Source organism: Camelus ferus, chromosome 5, assembly GCF_009834535.1.
Source record: "Camelus ferus isolate YT-003-E chromosome 5, BCGSAC_Cfer_1.0, whole genome shotgun sequence".
Lineage (NCBI taxonomy): Eukaryota > Metazoa > Chordata > Mammalia > Artiodactyla > Camelidae > Camelus > Camelus ferus.
Window position 1 is genome coordinate 63,490,021 of NC_045700.1, and position 20,336 is coordinate 63,510,356.

At 36.2% G+C, this 20,336-nt stretch overlaps 1 long non-coding RNA gene across 1 annotated transcript in view; it reads right to left on the minus strand.

Moving 5' to 3' along the window:
* Nucleotides 1–8,335: 8,335 nt before the first annotated feature.
* Nucleotides 8,336–20,336, minus strand: part of LOC116663722 — a 134,918-nt gene continuing 122,917 nt past the window's right edge. The window contains exon 3 of the long non-coding RNA XR_004320010.1: nucleotides 8,336–8,434. This is a non-coding gene — a long non-coding RNA (uncharacterized LOC116663722). The remainder of the gene's footprint in view (nucleotides 8,435–20,336) is intronic.

A 20,336-nucleotide genomic window follows, 5' to 3' on the forward strand; every position in this document is an offset into this window, starting at 1 on the left:
TGTCTCTCTGCTGATTAGGGACTTTACAATATTAGTCATAGTGAATCATAATTACTTTATATGCCTTTTCAGATAGTTCAGTATCTTTCATATCTGAGTCTAGTTCCAGTGATTGCTTTGTCTCAAATTGTGTTGTTTCCCTATTGCCATATTATGACAAAAAAAAATTATTGATAGCTAGACATCTGTGAAAGACAACAAAGACCCAGACAGAACTTTTTTTTTCTGAAAAGTGGGCTCACTTTGATTTCAGATAGGCCTTTAATGCAGGAATTTGAGTTAATCTAATTAGAATGTATGCTGCCTGTTTACACTCAGCACATTACATACTTCAGATTAATCTTAGCAATATATTGTCTTAAGGCTGGTGTTTTGTTTCTTTGTTTTGTTCTGTTTTCATTTGTTTGTTTTTTAAATATCTGCTCTACATGCAGCTTTAATCTATCATTTGCACTGTACTTCCAGGATGGTCTGTTTCATCCAAGTTACTTGTTATTTGATGTTAGCCTGGCAGTAGGGAATGGAAGAGCATTCTGTGTGGTTCTGATACAGCCGCGGGCAGATACTGTGTCCTGGGGATCTTGAGGGTTTAGTTTTCTCAGTGCTGTTTTCCTCCATTAGCCTAGCAGATATTCCTATCTGTCTTCCAGTGATGGGGAGTTTTTTCCCATATTCTCTTTTCCTAGTTGCAACAGACTTTATTCCAGCACTCTTAGGACAGCAGCATTTGTTTACCCCTCTCGCCACAGGTTAAGAATTTTATTCCTTAGGGCAATAAAAGTGAAAGTGTCTCAGTGTAGTCTGTGCCCTTTTCTCAGCCAATCCCTTCTCTCAAGTTTTCACCATAAGGAAAACCCTCAGGCCGCACCCTTTTTTTGTGTGTGGTTGTGATCATCTGATGGATTTCATGCAGGGAAAGTCTGTAAGAAGGTGTGGACAATTATTTTTGCAGCTATATTTGCAGGGCATGTTTGGCTGAGCTCCATCAATTTGTCAGTCATCCTAGTTGAACTCAGCTTACCAGCTGCTGGCTGCATCTTGACCAGGTAAACAGAATTTATGCTTCACCTCTCCCTGCAAGTGATTGTCTCTCTTTATATTTCGAACCAATTGATTTCCTGGTGACTTCAGACTTCATGGATTCAAGAAAAGTCATGAACAATGACATTGTCAGGTTAATTTTTGTTGTGTGGCTTGGAGCAATGTCCCTTCCAAGCCTCAACATCCCAAATGGAAACAAGAAGTCCAATGCCTGTTATTTTCAGTTGTTACATCAAACTCTATGAAGGAAAGATTATAATACAGGACACACCAACAGACTGTTACTATAAGATTATTGTTTACTTATTTGCTTGTCGAGTCAGTCAGTAACCAAATATTTGTTTAGTGCCTGTTCTGAACAAGGTTTGTTCTCAACAACTCACTAGGCCATGTAAGTAACTTTCTGTACATCTGAGAGTATGTATATGGAAATATTTTAAGAGCTATAACAAAAACAGGGAAATAAGAACCTCACCATCAATTCTATTACTAAAATTTGCACTTATATGACCAAATGGTTCATTTGATTCAAATCCACATTCAGTAAACAAAATTACAGGAACTGAATATGAACTAGGTTTTACATATTCATTAATTGTGAAGTGTGAAGAAACAAGGATTTTTGAGTTTTATTAACTGTTGCCTAAATGATACTTTGAGAAAAACAGTAAGAACTCTAGATAACCTGAGAATTGTTCAAATAATAATTTACCTTTACGTCTGGAAATAAATTTGATACTGGATAATAAAAGAAAAAGTTGCCCAAAGTCATGTCATTTGCTGAATGAATTTTTTCCCATTCCAATCATCAAAGGTCTTTGATCTGTCCCTGTCATCATCATTGAACAAAGACTAAACATCCAGTGAGTCAAGACATAAAGTCAAATGCCACAGAAGAATGCTGTTTAGTCCATGGAAGAAGAAAAAAAAAAATGAAGAGAAAAACACGTCATTAGTCATATTTAATCCAGGGGAATTATCTGAGTAAATTAGAAGAATCTACCAAAAACACCAAACACATGCATGGATTTTATCTTAAAAGTCTGGTGGAAAGCAAAAAGCTTTCCAAAAGCCGATAGCATACTTCAAAAGAAGGACATTTTATCAAAAAAAGACTACACCCTGAGAAGAAGCAGACACGTGTAATTTCAGCATGCTGTTTTGTCCAGAAGAAATGTCTAACTTTATTGTTTAAAGGTGACCAAATAGGCTCTACTTCACAGGCAAAGCCAGGGTCTGGGCTCAGCCTATAATCGACTGTCATTTGCTCAAACCAAGAACAGAATGCAGCTTTATGTCTAAGCAGTGTATTTAATTTTGACAGACCAACTTCTTAGGGGCTTCACTCATCAAAAGCTCAGCACATAAACACGCTGCCTGCAGCCTTGCATTGATTGTCAGCACAATTAATTGCCAGGAAAACTGCAGTTTTATTAAGTGTATGGTACTAACAATAAAAACATCACTATTTATAGCACAGAGCATGGCGGGATATCTATACAAATAAAATATAACAATAATAAACAAAAGGCCAGCCCGTAGTCCTGCAGAAGAGCATCCGTGAATTAGTTTTAATGCCAAGTCACAACAGGATGCTCAAGTGTCCCTGGGTGTGAGATACTGCAACCTCTACTAAAAGACAAGAGACTTTTGGTGATCTCTGCAGTGTGAAAAGTGGATGTCAACCAGTCTCTTCAAAATTACTTCTTAGAGTCTTAAATCTCCATTGCCCTGATGCCTAACTAGAGAAATGCTGTCTGGGTAGGAAAGAGCAAACATCACAGAGTCCAGTTACAGTCAGCATGGAAGAATATTCTAGAATTTGCTCAGTGATGGCATTTTAAAAGCAGATTTATCTTGATACATTTTGGGGAATATAAATAGCATATTGGTGCTGAGGAAACTTCAGTTTGGTAGGGAAGACTGAATACTCTGCATTATCACTTCAGATTAGGGTTTTGAAATAAAGGGAAAGTAGCTTTTTTTCTCTATATTTTCATTTGTATGGATATTCATTACTGCAAGGTTGCAGTGTGAGTTGCATAAATTTTAGAGAGGCTAACACATTTGAAAAAGGAAAGGAAGAAGCGTTGAGACTAGCATGTATTGAACATTGTATGAAACATTTGAGGACCAATGGTTACCTCCAATACACCACTGGTTTGTTCCATTACGTAGGAAAATGGTAATTATTGTGTCCAAAAAGTCCATGCAATAAAAGTGTCTGCACCAGGAAGCTTTTAAAAATAATATGTTAAGGGCAGTAGACAGAGCTCATGCTTAGCATGCACAAAGTCCTGGGTTCAATCCCCAGAACCTCCATTTAAAAAGTTTAAAATAGTATGTTCAGAGCATCACATAAGAAGAAATATGTATTTAGTGCTATTATAGACACCCATATTTTTATCATTATTCTTCAGAGAGGCCATACAAGATTCATAGAAATAATGTCTGCAAGGCCCTTGATCTTGGCGGTAGTGATGCTGAGAATCAGACCCCATTCTGATGTATATTGGATCCAGTATCCCCCAGACCTTGTGCAACACAGAGAGACAGATGGATTGCTTAAGACCACTTAATTGTGAAGAAGGTTAACTGAGTTGAAATATAAGCAGATATTTCCTTTATTACATATGTAACAGGTACTTAGCTAAGAGTATCATGTGCATTACTTAAATGCAGACCTCTGGTTCATACAAAGAAATAATTTAACATGAGAACCTGAGACTCAGGTAGATTAAAATGACCTGGGCAGGTTCCTCTGCTGGTTGGCGAGAGAAGCGGAACAGAACTATCCTTTCCTTTTTTCTGTAAGCTCTATAGCACACAACCAGCCACTACTGAACAAGTCACTATTGTATGTGATTCCCTTACAAACTGCAACAGTAGAGGTATTTTAAAGAGAGAGAAATATAGGGTTTCCAGAAAGCAGAAATGAATTGAGGTTCAAAATTTTTAAATTGCTTTACCTTGTCACATCACAATAACACAACAGTCTAAGTACAGAAAGCTGTATCTTCCACATCTTTGTAGTCTCAGCACATCATAACTAATCTGCAAGCACCATATATTGGCAGTTTTTTTTATGGTAACCTAGATCATCCCTTCACATTTGTCCTTTCAAATTGAGAAATTTCAGTCTCTCACCTCAAAATAAATCTTCTGGATGAAGAAATTCGTTTAGAAGAATTTGGAATGTCATTTTACAGTTATCCTGCTTGTTGGGAAGATGGAGAAAGTGAAAAGAAGCAGAAGTTATCCATGGTGTCTATGATAAAATATTCATAACTCATTCTGGGTAATTCTTAACTACTCTTAGTCATCTACAAAATAAACAAAACAAAATAAAATATCCTTTGACAAAAGACAAAACAAAAAAAAAAAGCCGAGGCAAGACCACACACACACACACACACACACACACACACACACACACACAACCTGACTTAGAAATACGATTTATTAAGTCATCTGAACTCTGGGCACCTGATCTAGTCCCCAGTTGGGACAACAGCAAACTCCTGTGACAAAAAGGAAAACAGAGTAGGACAGATAAAGCCAAACTCTGAATATACTCATATTTTTGTCTAGAAAGACCATGTCTAAATTGAGGTCAAGACCATGTGGCATATATCTTAATATGTTGAGCCACCAGCACATTTTAACACAACTCCCTTCTCTGGTTGAACATCAGGAAAATGTGAATCAATGAGTAATTTGATTTCTAAGCATCTTCCATTCAGTCAGTCAATGATTATAATTGAGGGTTCACTTTCTTCTAGCCACTACTGGACTGGGTGGAAACGTAACAAGGCAGGATCCATGCCCTCAAAAAATTTAGACCTTCCAACTAGAAACACTTCTAATTAGGGCTAAATTTGAATGCTAGCTTAGTCTGTTACCTTAATCAAGTATATATACATTTATATAAATATAGATAAATATATAAAATAGGTAAATTATATATATTTATATATATAATGTATATACATATATTTATGTATATATTTTGACTTCTTGGTTTTGGAGTCAAGTTCAGGCACAAGATCGTATCTTTATAGCTATGTGATCCTGAGAACATGTTAATTACTCTTGGCCTCTATGTTCTCATTTGTAAACTGTAATTAAGACTACTCCAGGAAGTTTTTGTAAGAGCTAAGTGAAATAACACTTTTAAAGTACTAGCAACATAAAGAATACTCAATAAATTCTGGTACTTTGCTTGAGAATTGCAGTTTTGCCAAGAGTTGACCTTTCCAGAAGTAACAAGACCTCCAGTAAGTTGTTGATTCAGTTGGTAAAAATGAAAACCCTTTTTGAAGTGACTCTGCTAATATTAAGAATGGCACTTGAATTAACTTCACAACTTAAAAGAAATTTCTGCAAATAAGGAAAATACTGTAGTATATTTTGGGGTTATACAAACTGTTGAGAGACCAACACATTTCATGGCCTTTTTGTTTGTTTTGTTTCGTTTTTTCCTTAAGACAGAACAAAAACTCACAGTATATGAGTCCTTGGAAGCAATATGCCTCCAGTAGCCATTTTAACAAAAAGCTACTCAAATTTTATGTACAATAACATGTAGGAAGTGACTGTTCTCTGACTACCGAGTCCAGCTTTTTCATAGCCATATTCTTTTTTGTTGTTGTTGCTGAAAGGGTCTTACACTGAGAAACAAGAAGCAAGCATTGAATGCACCTTCCACAAGGTGCCCTTTATTGCTGCAAAATTACTCCACTAACCTCCTTCCTCTCTTAAACTGTTAGGGCAAGCAACTATGGAGCACAATAAATGCAGTCATTATGAAACTATAACATCGGGCAGGAATTCATCACAACATCTTAAAAAAACAGATAAACGTTCCTTTTGTGGGTACTATTTTCTTATTTCAGAAAAAGGAAATAACACTTTTTAAATTCAAAAAAAGAGTAGCCTCCTGTAATGAACATTCCCTGCTAATTTACAAGACCTGTGAAGTTCAAAATATACACAACAGACAGATGACTCACATTATGATCTCATTAAAGAAAAGACAGGACTTATCTGTAGTTACACTAGCTTCCAAAAGGTGACTTTTTCACTCCCTTGGTTTGGGCATTGCAATGGATTTCCTTTATCTTATATCGCCCTTTTTGGTCATGTGTTAAAACAATCTTCTCATTTTTGGACTGTCTCTGGGAGGTGTTTTTTGGCATACTGGAGGAACCGCTGTCTGGAACCTGTTGAACACCACACTCTTTCATGCTGGAAGACGTCCGAGTCGCACATCTGTTAATCATTTACACCCTTGAACCAGAAGCTGGGTCAGAGGAACGGGATTAGGAAAACCAAGTCGCTAAGCCTTTTTTCCTTCTATTTTCTCCTCACTTCTTCCATCTTCCCAACCAGCAGTTTTTTGACTATCAAACAGCAGAAGATTTATTAGCTGTAATCACCGCTGAAATTCTGCTTGCCAAACATTTTTTCTTAATCTGTAATTACATTGCTTTTCTTTTTTAACTCTATTTTTCAACATAAAATTTCAATTTCATCAGTTTTAGATTTACAGAAAAGTTATGAAGTTGGCATGCAGAGTTCCCACATGCCCACGCCCAGTCTCCACTTCCATGAACATCTTTTGTTAGTATGGTGTATTTGTTCCAGTCAATGAACCAATGTTAATAGATTCTCTTAAGTCCATATGTTATTCAAATTTCCTTAGCTTTTCCCTAATGTTGTTTTCTCTTCCGGGATCTCAACCAAGATACCATATTATATTAAATAGTCATGGTTCCTTAAGCTCTTCTTGAGTTTCTCAATTTGTTTTGTTTCATTTTTGTGTTTATTTTTTGATGGTCTTGACAGTTTTCAGGATTCCAGGGCAGGCATTATACAGAACATCCCTCAAAATTGGAAACTGTCTGATACATTTCTCATGATTAGACTGAGGTTATTCACTTTTGTGAGGAAAATCTCAAAGGTAAAGTACTATTTTCCTCACATTTTATCAAAAGCACATACTATTAATATAACTCATGACTGTTGGTTAACTTTGAGCCTCTCTGAGGGAGTGCTTGTCCGGGTTCTCCATTGACAAGTCACTCATTTCACACACTTCCCCTAGAAAAGAAGTCACCATACAAAACCTGTATTTAAAAAGTGGGGTGTTCTGTTCCCCCTCCACAAGGGAGGAAAACCTGGATAAATATTTTGGAATTCTTCTGCATAAAGTATTTTTCAATTCCCCTCCATTTATTTCATGACTCAATCATTTCTATCAGCATGGGCTCGTGGATATTTATTTTACACTTTAGACTATAATCCAATACAATTTCATTCGTTTTGTTGTTCATTTTGGTCCAGGTCTGGCCACTGGGAGATTTCTCCTTGGACGTGTCTCACTCTTCTTTGTTCATTATTTCTGTCTTATTTACTTTATAGCACTTTCTTCTTTTTGCTACTCGAGATACTCCAGGCTCACACTGTACCTCTTTTCTGCCCCCAGTCCTAGTAGACATTTTTCTGAAGAGCGCTGGTTCCCTTTATTGGAGAATGATCAGAAAACAAGATATGGATTGTACCAAGGAGCCATTGTTTCTAGATCCTCCTGCCTGACAGAGAAGGACATATTTGTGTGTACTAATCAGTGTGTATACACACACCTATAAATATTTCTATCCATAGCGACCTACCTATTATAAGCTATGAATTCATACTAATCTCTTCAACTCTATGCCATTATCACATGGATCATTCTGTCTGCCTTCCCTGGCTTATCAGTAACCAAAAGTAGAAAACCTGACTCCGTCACCTGCCATCTATTTACTTCACTGCACAATTCTAACATTTGCACGTGGTAGTATCAGAATTGTTAACCAATATCAATGGGGGAATATGTCTCCTCTCCTTTCTGTGTTTTCTCTTCTTTCTTTTCACTCTCCACTTTCTTCCAAACAGCCTTTAGAAATGTAAACATAAGAGGAATTATGCTGCAAACTTGTTCTTCATAAAAGAACGGCTTTTAATTAAATCAGGAAAAAAAAAAATACTGCCACAGGCAACACTTACACTGACAAGGAATGCATTCTGTTAATCTTTGCAGAGAGACACTGAATACTGCACTTAATTTAATTAGGTAGAGAAAAGGCCTGTTTAGTCCTAGGGGGTTTACCAATGTCCTTTTAAATTGAGGACACAGCATTTATATAAAGTCATTTTAATATCAGGCAATACATTTCTAAACAGTAATTTAAAAATATTACTTGCTATTATTAAATGATACCTTGTTGTAACTTCTCACTCCATGAGACGACTTTCATTTCACAGAGAAATTTCACCGACCGGTGTGAAATTTGCTTCCCTCCAATAATTTATTGACTTTGAAAGTGTTCAATAATTAGGATTAGGTTCCCTGCAAAACAACCACACCAGGGAAATTCACGTCAAAGCTATATTACAATGGATAATGTATTCAGAGTATGCCTCTCTTCTGGGCCATGGTAGGGAAATGATAACAAATAACTTTTATATTAAAAACTATATTACATTTGAGAAGTAGGTTATATTCCGATCGCACTCCTGGCACTACAGACACAGAGCAGAAATTTTTAGGATTTTTTAGTCATCTTTTTATTTCAGAGCATATTTCCAACACTTCAAAATCTTCATTGGATATTTCTACCTTTTTCGACCACTCTGAGAAGCTAGACAGGTTATCAATTTGTCAGACTCAATTACGGTAGAAAATTATCCAAGGAACTTAAGGGAATTAAATAAGTAAACATGAGCAATTACAGTTCAAAAACCAGTTTTGGGGCAATAAAGGACTTCTGAATAAGGGGCTGATTGGAGCTGCGTGGATCTCTCTTTTGGTTATCTGTCAGTACAACAGAACATCTTTTCCAATTACAAGGACAATATACATTGACAAAATTAGTCCACAACAAGTGGGACAAATTCACTTTCAGCAATAGCCAGTCAGCATCTAATTTTCAGTTTCAATCTGAAAACCTTGCAGACCTCTGATTTAAAATTACTGTTTGGGGACAAATTAAAAAGTTCATTTTCAGGCAGAATGTTTCCTGGCTTTTATTTGCACAGAGACTTATATAACTAGTCCAAATTCATGCCCCATTTGTGTAGGAAGAATTCATTGTTAAATGCTCAGCACAGAGTCAGGACCAAAGGGACAAGTGCTGAGCATCATAACAATGTGGAAGACACTATATCAGGGTGAGGACCACAGACTTGGTTACCAGGTGGACCTGGATTTGAATCCCAGTTCTGTCGCTTATTATCTGAACAATTTTAGGCTTAGGTTATTTGCAGGCTCAGATTATCTGTTTTTAAAATAATAAATAACAACCATGCAGGAATGTTGCTTAAGGATTAAATTTTTAAATGCACCCCTAATATTTATTACTAAGCTTGCATAGCTGTACTAAATAAATGTTTGATGTTGTATTTGTTGGCAATAAACAGACCTTTACAACTATTTTGCATTCCTTGATGATTTAGATTAAATGCTTTTGCCACAGTTAACAGAAAATCTGACTCAAATGATTTTACAAAGAGGCAAAGTATATCATTTCAACTAAAATGAACCTAGAAGTAGAATAATTCCAAAAGTGATCATAGACTTATCTTCAATAACCCAGGTTCTCTCCATATATATATATTTTTTTTTCACTCTGCCACACAGTGTTGACTTTCATCCTCAGATTTGAATCCTCATGATCATAAAGTGGCTGCCACAGCTCTGCTCTCACAATTTCACAGGACATTGTTCAATGGCCAGAAGTGAGAGTGTCGAGAACTACAGGGGGTCTGAGATTTAATACTACTTCAGGCTAGCAAATTATTCTGCCACAGTTCCATGGATGTTGCCAGAAGAATGAGACTCCTGGGTAAGTCCGAGATAGTTTATTACTTATAATAAAAGCAATGGCCATAGTATCATCAATTTTTGAACTATTTCCCAAAGTCACAGTTCCCACAGGACAATGTGACCAGGGCCTGGTGGTGCCTGCATACTCTGTGGATCGTTTTATAGGAGAGGAACCCTAGGATTAGGGAATTCTAGTCTTTTATAATGAGCCTTAAGGAAATCTGCTTGACTTTTGTGCTGGAAGGTGATACTATATTTATTTTTCTGGACAGTAAGCAAACCTGTCCTTTATTCTAAAACTATTTCTATCTTTGAAGACTGTTTACTATTCAAATTTCTTAAAAGATAGTTTGGAATAAAAAGGCAGTGAGTGGAGAAACATAAGAATTCTAATGCAGAGAGCATACTTTTTGTTAAAAATAACAAAATCTTTCTCAAAAGTTTCCTGAAAGTTTTTGCTTCATTCAGTATATATGAACTTCATTTGCATTCTTAGTTTCAATACTAGCAAGGGAAACGGGCAAGCCATAAATGACTTACTTTTATTCATGAAGATTTAATTCCTAGGACTAAGGAGGCACCCAGCCTCCCCTACACCATGAGGCTCCCCCATAATTTTTTTAAAAATTGAGTTTTCTTAAAAAGGAAAATGGAGGATTATCATTAAGCAGGTGACCAACCAGTACAGGAGCTGCCAAATCTGTCATGTGTGTGCGTGCACGCATGCGCACATCCACTTCGGTCAGGACACGTCGTTCTGTAAACAAATTAAGAAAATCCTCCTATTTATAAATGTAGCTGCCTTATGGCAATTGCAGTAGGCAGAAAAATGGGCCCTCTTTATTTTGTGGTGCTGAGAAATATCAGTGTGTGTATGTGAGAGAGGGAGAGAGAGAGCTCATACCATTAACAGTGGTATCTATGAAAAACGGTAATATTTTGCTGTTGTTCTTTTATCTGCAGTCTCTAATTTTTCCACAAGTGGATACACATTATAGTACCTGATTCATAGTGGGTGCTCATTAATATGTTATTAAATTAGTTTTAATATGTAATTTTAGCTTTAAAATAAAAGATATCTATAGTATGATACTCTCCTAAGAAAAACCTTAGAGTATTAATTACATCGACACTGTAATCAGTTTTGGTTTTTGTTCAACATGAATCACTTTCTGAAAACTTATACTGCTGTTAAAAGTCTAAGAAATCAGTATCTGATATAGCTACCCTAGGTCATATGGTTACTTTCATCATATACTTTGGTGCTTTCTTCATCTTCTCAATTGACATTTTGACAAGATCAAATGGACAGCACCTTGGTGAGCCCATGTCTCAGTGTAGGTGCTGGTAAGAAAACTGTTTAAGGATCTCTAAGATTCTGTTGACAAGCCATAAGTCTGTGTTACCTGTGTAATTCTTAGATGCTCTTTAAGTGAAATATTTCTTATTGCAGAAAGCATTTAACATATTATCTTGACTATTTTAGGTGCAAAAAGTAAAGAATTATTCACATGCAAGAATCAGCTGGAAGCTACCCTTATGGCCTGGATAGGTATGCTATTGAAAAGTTGTGCAAGAATTATATAGTACATTCCAAGCTAATAGACTCTCTGATATTTTTATTTCTCTGTGAAGTCACCAAGAAATCATGATCAGGTAGCCGTTCTGATTTGAGGATGCTACTTCTATGTTGTGGAGACCCTCAAAATGGTCAAACCACAGTGCAGCATCAGCGTCCTGCTAGGAGTGTCACAGGTGTGTATTTGCTACTATGTCTTCTTACAATCCACATAATCATTAGTTCCACAAACATACAATGAGTGTGAATTTTGTTTTGTGGATACAAAACTGAATAAGACATAGTTTCTGACTTCAAGGGCATTCACACAGAAAACTGCAATTCAATGGGATTCTTCCTATGATAAAAGTATATGCAGAATGCAAGGAAAAAACGGGGATTTAGCTACCTGATGGTCAAGGAAAGTTCCCCAAGGTTGCCTCTACTCTATGAGTTCAAGACAGTGAGGTGGAAGGTTGATGAAGAACCTTTAACAGGTACAATACTTAATACACAGAATCAGGATTCTACGCTTAAAAGGCTAAGGAACAGAATGTTTTAGCATAGTGAACTCAGCAGAGCAATTACTGTCTCCCTGAGAGGTCCCTTAAGAGAAAGCCCAGGAAACTTTTACTCGGGTCATCATACTTGGCCTCTTCCCAACAAGCACATGGACATCTTGAATATGAAGCTGATGTCCTTAAGGAAGTTTGGGTCCCCTCAAAATCAGACCCTGAAGCAAGAATTTGGGAAGTTCAAATGAGCAACGGGGGAAATCTGGTAGAAAGAGAGAGAAAACAAAACAAAACAAAACAAAGGATGTTAACAGCAATTTGCTGTTCAGGTGCCTCGTGTTAATCACACAGGGACCATCTAACAGGTCTCAGGAGTCTCACTGAATGGTGGCTGACTGGGTCATTTACCCAGGACCCTCATCTCTCATTGCTGAGGGTTGCCCCCTGGGTGGTTAACTCTTCCCACGCCACACATCCACATACTTCTGGGTTATCTAAGTGCAGAGAACCACATTCCTGATGAGTCTGAGAAAGCCCTTGAGCAAGGAAGCGAGAGTCAAGTTCTTAAAGTAGGAAGCTGTCAGCTTGATGGCCCCTGAACTGACAACTGGCTCAGGTCTGGAAACCCAAGCAGCAGGGACGACATGTCCTGCCTGTGCTACCCTGAGATCTTTCCTTAGCTGTTGAGACAATGAAGCCACGCAGGTTCCTCCTCTAGCTGCACAAGATAAGGGTCCCTTCAATGCTGGCAGAGAGGCCTTCTGGATTTCACAGCATGCTCTGAAAAGAGAGTCTGCTAATCCAAGTCTCACCTTCTCCTTCTTCACGGATTCCAGAGCACTTAATACCAGCCAACTCTGCTATCCTTGTAATCACACTTGACTTTGTACGTTTCAAGTCCTAGCACTCTTGCATAAGCCAGCGCTTACCCTTCCGGATCTACCTGGTCCCCGCTTACCTGGCACCAAATGTAATCACCACCCCACTTACCACTCACAAAGTGACCCCTGTTTCCATCTCACTGATAAGGGGTCCATTTTCAGAATCCAGTGCTGAGAATCTGCTTTCAAGGGTCACACCCAGTACCAACTGCCTTCCCTTCTGTTCCCCCAGAAAGCAGACCCTTAGTGAAGCACTTAAGTTCAAGTAGTTTTGCAAGATGATTCCAAGAAGCGCATGAAAAGAGTAGGGAAAGTGAAAAGAGGGGAAAGCCGAAATGAAGCACGTTATTAAGACAATTATAGTTTGAGCAACTGGAATTCAATTCCACTGGAGAAGCTTGGAGAAACCATGAGAAAACAGATCAAAGAATTTTCCCATAAGAAGATAGTGAGGCGAAAATGTTTATCTACTAACTCTGGCCCCTACTTGTCTGAGGGTTTATCTCCTAGCATTTCCAAGTTGTACCTGGTGGGGCACCCCAAATTCTGACCTTGAGAAGAATATTAGATCTAAAACTTGAGAGATCATATCATTCAGTCTCAACAATGTGGCACATAGAACACAAAAACTGTAAAAAAAAAAAAAAAAAAAAAAAAAAGGCCCTTATTTTTCAGGTTGATTTTTCTAACAAGGAAGGAAATTATGTTAACTCTCCTGAGCAGTTATTTTTCAATAGTATATTCTTTACTTTCTTCTTTAGCTTAAATACCTGTTAGTTTCACTAATGACTTTGGGAGTCAAAGAAATTAATCAGGTCAAACTGGCTTTACTAAAACACTGTTGGGATTCCTAGTTTTAGATTTTTATCTTATTTGATGTATTTAAATCCTTTCCATCATTAAATTCTCAAAGATACATTTAAATAGAAACAACTTTATCAACTCTAAAAACTAAGGTTTCTAGGGATTACAGCAAGATACATTTTAGATGAGGCAAAACTGGGAAGTGACTGAATGATTCACCACCAGAAATGGAAAACCAACTGATGAAATTAATATAAATGACCCGAGAGAAGCCAACCACTTGGCTTAGAGTAGCAGTGACACAAGGTACCCAAACTCATCCAGGGGGTCAGTTGATGAAATGGTAAATCTTAATCCAAAAGGACTTGACTTTAGGAAGCATATGAGAAAACAGTTCACAGTGAATGAGAGAAGTCTGGGAACTTACTCCAAACTCATATTTAGTGTCCACAGAATCCCATGTCCGCCTTATTTCAGATTTCTAGGAAATAAGGACTCTAGTTTCCAGATGGCAGACTGGATACAATGCACCAAACCCTCCTCTCACCAGATACATACATACACACACACACACATACTCACACACACATACAAAATATGCTTAAAAATCAAACAAACAAAAAGAACTGTTATGGGGTCATAAACTGAGAATTATCCTCCCAACAGGACAGAAACAGATAGGAAGTCGCTGAGGAAAGCATCACCTATGAACTCAGAGGAAGGCGTTGTCACAGAAGGTAGAAGAGGCTGAGCACTACTCACGTCAGAGGAGGCAGAAGCTAAGGATAGAAAGAGATGCAGGGTCAGCCGATGGAGTAGGTATCGCAGTTGGAGTCATTTTGTAGTTCTTGCCATTTTCAGATAATAATCAAATCGGAATTACAATGCGACGGTACATACCAAACCTATGAGATGTAGCTATAGCAGGGAAAGGTACTATCTCAAATGCATTCGTTACAAACCAAGAAAAGTTGAAAGTCAATGAATGGTGCTTTTAACTGAAAGGCCTGGGAAAAAAAAAAAGCCAAAAATGAAATTGGTATTAACAGTTAAAACAGAAATAGATTTTAAAATACAAGCATAGCTATGGATATTTTGAAAAAGAACAAAGAGAATGTAACTACCTACTAGATATTAAAATATACTATAAATTTTAAGTATTTAAAACATTATGGTATTGGCACAACAAAAGACGAGTAGATTATGGGAACAGAATAATCATAAATTGGAAAGGAATAAATGAAAATTCACGCATTAGACTATACAAGTAGAAATCCAATGTGTTTAAAAGTACCATAAAGATGACTAGTAAGTGACTAAGAGCAGAAACTTAAATATATACAACAAAGGATTAATATGCCTAGCTTATGTTAGAAATTCTTAGAAACAACCCAATAGAAAATAATGAGAAAAAAATATATAGACAGGCAACTCTTAAAGACGATACAAATGAAATGATACATATGAAAAGTGTTTAATCAGAGAAGGAATCTACAAATGAAAAACAAATGAGATATAATTCTTCCTTCTCAGCTTAGCCAAAGTTTTAAAGGTTTGACAATTTCAAATTTTGGCAACCAGGCAGGGAGAACTTTTAAATCACTGTGGAGGGTAATATTGCTGGGTCTACTAGGTTTAAATACATTTTCTTCAGATGATATAATTGCAATATTGGATGAGCAACCTGGAGAAAGAGTGCTAAAAGCACAAAGAATCATGTTCAAAATATGATCAATAGCATTGTTTTTGAAAGCAAAAGTTTAGAGAAAACGTAAAGTCAAAAAGTAGAAACATTTAACTGTGGCACTTAAAAAACAATCAGAACTACACTATAGATATTAACAGGGAAATGTCTCTCAGATTCGATACTTTTGAGTCAGTTAAGAAGTAATAGAAAAATTAGTATAATGAGCCCCCCATATATATATGCACACATATATGTTATCTTTATGTATATGGATTCATATATCAGTATATACATGTTTTTATGTGTATACATATTTATATATATAAATATTTTAAGTTTATATTTTAGGATTATAACTAATTATATATTTAAATTTAATTATTTAAAAGCTTAATAATGTTATTATTTGTATATAATAGTATTTTATATATAAATATGTATCAATTTTAAGAAGAAACTTAACTGATAATAGTACACAGAATCTCTTAAGTGACAATAGTTCTTTTGGGTACAATTTAGAATATCTGAGAAGATAGTGCCAGAAATCAGCAAAGAAAATATTAGTTTATTTACTTTTCCTTATATTATTTTAGAAAATGTTTCTAAATACATAATTACCTTGATAATTCTTAGTATCACAATGCTGACGGGATTGGTGGTCTTAGAAGCTGTAGCGTATTTCTTTAGTACTTGTATGATTTATTTTGTGTATGCTTTACTTATGTAAGTCATCAATGGAGACCATTTGACTAGAAGAATCTTAGAGAAGTTTATTGGCCAATGGAGTCACCTCCTCTCCTATGCATGGTACATCACTTGTCCCCTACTCTCAGCGTACACTCCCTTGCCCTGGACCACTTTTCTACTCCAAGCAAACGTTTTGTATTTGTACAGTCCTTTCATACTATGTCCACTAACTCCTTAATATAATTCCATGACTTTCTCATCAACAACTATGTAGCAGAAAATAGAAAGTGAGAAGAAATCTATCAGTACCAGCAAGAGGCAATTTGCTACCATAGCTTTTCATTTTGGCTCAAGAGCTCTATTCTTCTTCATTATTATTAAAAACAGGCTATGACCTAATTCATTAGTGACCCATGCCAAATTTCAAAACCTTAAATATAGTACCCCTTGAAAAAACTACATACCTATCTCCATTTCATCCTTAAGCTTTCTTTGCAAGGATGCTATAATTAAACACAAGGTTTGGAGACATGCCTAACTAACACAGTTGTGCTAAGTTGCTGGTGAGTCAAAAACATCATGATTTGCCATTTTCCCTAGCAATGGAAGAGGGAAACAAGGATTTCCTTAGATTTCTTTTTGTTAACATCAGAATTCTGTAAGGTTACTAACACTGTTACTCAAAGATACATTGGTGATTATTTATATGTAGTCAGTTGAGGAAGGTCTTTCTAAGCGTTAAGCCAAAGGTAGAAACTAAGAAGCAAATAAATTTGATTACATAAAAATCAAATATTTTCATGATAAAAAAATCATAAAATATGGTCAAATCTTGATTTCTAAATACCATTCTTCAATTAAAGGAACCAGGGCTCTTTGGAAAAATAGCTCACTTCTAATATTGAAGTGAGGAATAATACAAGATGAGCCTAGAGCACCTTGTTTTGCCAGAAGGCAAAGAAGTGCTCAAAAGGAGAAGGGGGTGCATATCAAAAGATCAAAAGAGTCAACTCCAATAGTTCCCAATGGCTAAAGCTAGGATAATTTGAACACTTTAATAAATAACCGTATCATTGGATTATAATTGAAAGAATACAATAATATCCATGAGTTCATACTAGCATAAGTAAATAACTGAATAAATAAATGGGGGGGAAGGGTTACATCTTCCTTATAAAAGAACTATAGTTAATATCTGTAGAAGGAATGAAGGAAATCAAAAATCACCATTAGAATGCCACAGTAATAATTTCTGCAGGCAAGATCCACTGATGAATGCTAAAATTAGTACAAAAATTTTGGACGATTTGCATAGCTTCAAAGTATCTTCCAAAAATACATTCATTGCTGTAGTGATTTTAACATATGACCACAAATTCTTTGATATCTTTCCTTCGGAATGGTGAAGCTTAATTCCTCTCCCCTTAAGTGTAAGCTAGACTTAGTGATTCTTTTCTAACAAACAGTGTACTGAAAAGGAAAAATTAAAATTTTGCAATGGAAAATCCCATCAACATGACCTTAATCAAGGTCAATACCACCAGTAATAAGTCACGTTGATATAATGTGCTCCCCCGCAGGATGTGAGGAGAATGGGTCTTGAAAGTTAGAAAGCTGGATCTTAATCTACCTCCTTAACATGAAGGAAGGAGAGTTAAGAGATAACTGCAGTTGTCTATATAAAAAATACTGACCCTAAGCAAGAAATTGAACCTCTATGTGAATCTATCTGTAAAATGGAAATCATGCGAGTTTACTGTTATCCAGAACTTTTATATGAATAAAGCATAGTGTTAGATATTAGAGTGATCACACAGGTAAACAAATATTTGGTATGCACTTCCTAATTATAAAAACCAAACCAAACCAAACACTTACCAACACTTAAATGAGGTGACCTATTTGAGGGTCGTGTGTGTGTGTGTGTGCGTGCGTGCATATTCATACACATACACTGAGATTGGTGGAGTAGGAGGTCAGAGCAGAAATTAAATAAGAGTAATTTTCCAGGACACCCCCAACTCTGGTTAAATAGAACACTACGCTGTCACAAGACCCCTCTGGTTACAGAGTGTCAACACGCTATATATAAAGCCAGAATTCCCTCATTTATTAGATTGAGAAAGATATATAGCACTATATCTACAGGTTAAAAATAGATGTAATTCCAATGTATCCATTTAAATATTGACCTTTATTCTGTGAGGCCACCTATTGCCTTTTGAAACCTCGGATCCAGTCACATTCTGATAAACTACCTCAGGTAGGTCAAAGCCTTCCTCCAGAAAAATGTATTTCCGTTGACATAAATGTCTTTCTGTTTAGGCCACTTTGCTAATATTACTTCCATTCCTTGATCACAATGTATCCTCATTCTTTCTAGAAATACGTCTTTATGATTTTATCTTTCTATTTTATTATTACTCTAATTGGTTTTTCCAATTTGACAAAAGTCTCTCGTATTTTATTATAAAGTCTTTTCCTTGAGGCTCAGTTTTAATAGATGAACCACAGAGTGAACACTTATTATTAGCCATATGCCAAGTGGAGGAATCCTAAAATATACCAGAAAATGTACCTAGGCAACACATACTAATTTTCAAAGAAAGCTGAAGTATAAAGGAATACTTACACTGAGAAATAAAAAAATAATCAAAATAATCACCAATCATCCTAGCAAAGAAAGTCTTTGAAGTCTTCTGCTACTAATTCTCTACTGAACCATCTTTGCTGTCTTCCTTCATTAAAGTTCTGTTTACCAAAAAAAATATAAAAACAAAATACTTTAGATATTCATCATTTCAGGTGGGGCAATATGCCTGAATGCCTATAATGCAGTCAGTAATATTTCAATCAGGAAAGAAACTATTCACGGAATAGGGCTTTTTAATTCTACCTAAAAGGTATTTCTGTCTCTGAATATGTTTTAGAAAAGCACTGGAAACAATTTATCACAATATTACATACTGAGAATCACCGAACAGGTGTGAATGACCTCCATCCTTGATAGAAATAACTAGAAAATAATTTTCGTATTCAGTTGATAACTTACCAGTAGAGGTTTTAAATTTCAGCCATTTTTGTTTCAGAAAAAATAAAGAATTGCTGGGAATGATTTAGGGAAACACAGACAATAAGATTTCCCAAACTGTCTTGATTACACAGTCATAGAAGTACAATTTATTGAGATATTGATTTGTCTGTTGTTTCTGCCGTAATCCCTTCTCCATTCTTTCTCCTGTAAGACAATCAGGCCCCTCTTAGAGAAGTCTGTGTGCAGTAACTCAGTGAAGAGATTATGCTTGGTTGGTGTGTCAGGGATAAGTGGAGAGAACAGAAAGTAAAAACAGAAAGGAAAGGATGAAATAATGCGATAGAACTGAAGAAGATTCCCAAGTCTGAGGAAGAACAGAGTTAGGTGGAGAGTAATATAGGTATCTTGTTGGCCCATCAGGGACAGCCCTGACGAAGTCTCAGGACCAGAAAAGGAGATGGCTACATGCAGAATCTAGGTTAGCTAGTCTCTGGTCTCAAGGCTTTGGCTTTCTGCAAAGATACCCGTGCCAGAATAGAAGCAGAGTTGCTAGACTGTGTGGGACCACAAAGGCTTGGAGAGTAAAGATATTATCAGTAGGATGCACTGTATGTGAAAGAGTGCTCTCCTTGCTTGTTAGTAATCATACCACCCTCATGAATTCTTATGCAATCTGGAGGCTTGGGAATGCCTCAGCCCCCTTCCCTGACTAATAAAGGACGGCGGCATTCCTGAAGCACTGATCTTTGGCAAATAACACTCATGTTCTCTTTACATGTTTTTATAATCACAAATTAAGTTTCCAAGTTTTTCCTAGTTTTTATTCCTCACTGTTTGGTGTATAAACACCTCACATAGTAATCACGGTTCTTTTTAAGCTCCAGATTTCTTCTTATCATCCATAATTTATCAAATTGTTTTCTATTTTTTTAATGGAAGCTGACAATTACAGGCCAGTTTATGTCTTTGCAATGTTGCTTTCTCATCCATTTTAATGTTAGTACTGTTTCTACAAAGGATTCCTTCCTTGAACTGGCACTTCCTGGTTTAAGAAATCAAATCATTTTTGATAAAAGTAATAGTGTTGCTACTTTAAAGAAGAAATTTCTCAGTAGAGGATCTACTGTGGACACAAAAAAAATTAAAAAAATAAAAAGAGAGGGCGAAGGGAATCAAAGCATACCACTATGGAAAATCATCAATTCACAAAGAAAAATAGCAAAAGAAGAAGATAGATACAAGGAAACTACAAAACAGTCA